The sequence below is a fragment of the Marmota marmota genome, unplaced genomic scaffold, assembly GCF_001458135.2.
Source record: "Marmota marmota marmota unplaced genomic scaffold, marMar, whole genome shotgun sequence".
NCBI classification, from domain to species: domain Eukaryota; kingdom Metazoa; phylum Chordata; class Mammalia; order Rodentia; family Sciuridae; genus Marmota; species Marmota marmota.
In genome coordinates, this window is record NW_026000068.1 from 356476 (window position 1) to 360058 (window position 3583).

At 58.1% G+C, this 3583-nt stretch overlaps 1 long non-coding RNA gene across 3 annotated transcripts in view; it reads left to right on the plus strand.

Annotated features, from left to right (window-relative positions):
* Nucleotides 1-2849, plus strand: part of LOC125619944 — a 7157-nt gene extending 4308 nt beyond the window's left edge. For 2 of the 3 annotated variants that reach the window (XR_007351505.1, XR_007351506.1), the window contains 2 exons: nucleotides 861-1045; nucleotides 2645-2849. This is a non-coding gene — a long non-coding RNA (uncharacterized LOC125619944). Of the gene's footprint in view, nucleotides 1-860; nucleotides 1046-2517 lie in introns of all 3 variants that reach the window. The other variant, XR_007351507.1, reaches the window with a different exon arrangement.
* The last annotated feature ends 734 nt before the right edge of the window (nucleotides 2850-3583 follow it).

The following is a 3583-nucleotide window of genomic DNA, read 5'->3' on the forward strand; positions in this document are numbered from 1 at the left end:
AGCGCGCCGGTGCCGCCTGCTATGCTAGGAGCCCACCACCCGGAGGGCGCCTGAGAGTGGTCGTGCCAGGAAGGATGAACCAAGAGCCGGCCGCGAACCCGGCGGCCGCCTCCCTCCCTTCCCGGCTCAGCTGTGAGTCTTTGAGTCGGCTGGCCGGAATGGGCCACATCCCCACGGACTCTACCCGATGGGTGGGCCCAGCAGTTCTGAGGCCTAGGGCGCCCCTCTGCGGTGACCGTTGGGCTCCTGGCTGCTGTGACATTGGCAAGGCCTGGGACAGCGCAGACCCTTAATGGAAGAGGACCCTGACTGTGGGTCTCGCCTTGGACTCCAACCCACACTCCACGACAGGGCTGAACAACTTGTCAGGAACTAGGGCTCCGCTTCCTGACCAGCGAGGCTGATCTTTAGGTCCCTTGCCCCTGCCCTCCACACCGCCCCTGGTCTCAGAGCTCAGAGGAGTATGAGCCACTCTGGCTTCCAGCAAGAGGACCTGATGTCCTTTATCTGCCCTTGACTCCCCCAGGACAGCACTGCAATCCAGGAGTGCTGTCCTAGGCACCTCAGGCTCCCTAGGGCCTGGCAGAACTCCACCTCCCCCAGTGTCCTCAAGTTTTATGGTTCGGATATAAAGTGACCCCCCAAGGCACCTGTGTTGAAAACTTGGCTTCCAATGCAAAAGCGTTCGGGGAAGTGATCAGGTCATGAAGGCTCTAACCTCCATGATGGATTCATAATTGACGTCGTTGTTGAGAGGTGGTGGGAACGGCAGGAGGGAGGACCTTGTGAAAGGACTGGGCCCCTGGGGACATGTCCTTGGGGTCTGTGTTTGTCCCCAGACTCTCTCCCTCTACCTCCAGATTCCAAGAAATGAGTCACTTTGCTCGCTGTGTTCTTCTACCCGGAAGTTCCTTCTGCCTCACCACAGGGCCAGAGACAGCTGAGCCAGCTGGTCATGGACTGGACCCTCTGGAACTCCCTTTCTCCTCTACACTGATGTCGTCAGGTACCCCGCCACAGTGATGAAGACCTGCCTAGCCACCAGGTACCCCACTGCCACAGCCACATCCTGGAGGCCCCTTCACCTGCCCCTTTTGGTCCCTTATTGGAATCCTTCAACTCAAAGGAAAGCCCTAGTTCTCCCCAGATCCAGTGCCCCTATCTGTCCCTAACCCTCAGTGATGTCCCCCCAGCTTCCCAGGTGGACCCTGCCCCTTCTCTGGGACCCCTACCTAGAAGGCTCCTCCATGTGCTCCAAATGCTCACCCTTCAGCTCCCTGAGGTCTTGGCTCCATTCCTGACCCATCAGTCCACAGTTGGGAGACTGTCCTCTTCCCTCTCCTCATCAGCTCAGCCCTCTTCCTGAAGTCCATCTGCTGGACTGCCAGTTGATGGGCCAACTGCTCCATGAAGTACCTGCCCAATGACAGGGGGCTTCAACTGCTCAGCTCTGCACCTGGGGCATGAAACAGTGCCTGGTGTGTAGCAGTATCATGAAAGTCAGGTGCACAGATGGGTGGAGGGACATGGGTGGACAGAGGGTATGTGGTGTCTTCTAGCATCTGAACACAAGTTGGGGCTCCCAAGAAGCCCAAGGAGGCCAGCACTGAGTTGGTTTTCCCATTTCCTGCTGCAGGGAGGAGGCCTATGTAGCAGAGCGTGGATTCACATCCTGCTCAACTGGGTGGTTTGGCTGGGTGGCTAGGTGCCGTGTGTGGCAGGATCTGGCACGCAGTGCTGGGGCACTACAGTATGTGACTGGCCATGGGGATGTAGGAGTTGCTCATGTCCACTCCAAACCTGCTTGTTTCCAGCCCCATCCCAGTCCTGTCTAGAGAAAGACCCACTCGGTGAGAGCAGGCACACCTCCAGCTCAGACAGCCTCCCTACCCCTCCTTCATGGCTGCTGGGTGAACCTGGAGGAGGGGCATCCTCTTGTATGCCCCTGTAGTCCACAAGAAGGCCAGACTCCCACCAGAACAGCATGTGCCATGATGTCTGATATGGCTCTGGTCGCCATGGGGGGTTCACCCAACCTTGCCAGACCTAAGGGCCGCAGCTTGCCTCCTGTGAGCCCCAAGGCAGTTCAAAGGGCAGCAGAGCAGAGTGTTATTGTGTGGATGTGAGAATGCAGGTGAGCACTGATGGTGTCCCTGTCCATGGGAGGGAGTGCTGCCCACGGCACAGGCAGGCCACCTGAGACGAGTGCAAAGGATGCTCCATGAAGGGTGGGGAGACAGCAAGCCCCTGCTCCCACCCTCTGAGGTGGTGTGGCTGCTTGGCAGGGGTCTGGGGTACTTGGGATGCACCTGTTGCTGGGAGCCCCCCCCCACCACCATGTGCTGCCCATGCCCCAGTGCCTGCAAAGGGTAAGAGAGTGAGGACATCTGCCTCTCAGGCAAAAGTCAATCTGGGTGTGCAGAGTGTGTTCACCCCCTCCTTGGACTGAGGCCATGGCGGGGGGGGGGGGTGTCTGTCCCCATTGCCTCTTGTTCTCTAACCAGGCCATGATTTTAGGTAAGCTGTGTCCTGACGGGCAAGCTGTGTGCACAGCGCCCCCTGGAGCCCAGCAGCACACCATGCGCTCGAACGGCTGCCCACTCGCCCACCCGACACACTAGGTCCTGTGGTTCTCTCCCCACAGTGCCGGGGCCTTGCCCTGCATGACAGTGAAACGTTGAAACAATGCTGAAGAGTAGTCCACAAAGAACTGAGATCTACCTAACTGGCACACGCATCCAAGCTTTACAGTCAATTGGGAGACATCTACTCCCTCACATTAATTTCGGATTGAATTTCTTTTGCATGGTTTGTGAAAAACATCTTATGAATAAAGAGGCACATGGCTTTTGTTAAGAATACGGAGACGAAAGTGAGTTTTCCGCATAACAAGTTTAAGGACATGCATTCACCCCTACCAGTTCACCTTCAGACCTGCAGTGGCCACAGGCCAGTTCTTCTCAGGGAGGGAAAGGCACACTGGGCAGCTATGATGGGTGCTCCCTTCTCCAGTTTACCTGAGCACCCACTGGGTGCCATTTAGACACTATTCCAAGCAACCTGACCCCCCCACCCCCCGCCCCAGCTGCTCTTCCCACAGCCATATCTCTATCAAGGACAGATTTGTCCTTTCTTATTTAATGGCTGCAATATAACTGCATTTCTCAGAAACAAATTATTCCCATCAGGGTACCTCTGCCGATCGGCATGGCTTGAGACCCAGGGTTGGACAGGAAGGGGCCGGGGGAGCTGCCTTGTGGTTCAGCGGGCACTCACGTGGGCAGGGGTCTCATTACCTAAACCTGCCTCCAACGTTCCTACCTCTCCCACGGTGAGTGGGTACCACCTTGGGGACGCGCGGTTTGGCCCCAGAATCCAGGAATCGGTGGAGTGGGCTGGGGGCGTCGGAGTCAGACCCCAGCACCCTTGCCGCTGCCGTGTAACTGGGTCTGGGGTCTGCGCAGCTACTTGGGGACGGCCTCTCGGCAGCAATAATGTGGGCGCTCCAGGCGACTCGCCCCGCGCCGGACCGCGGCTTGGTGAGCAGAACGCCTGGATCCTCCAGGTGGGGCGCGCGGGGCCG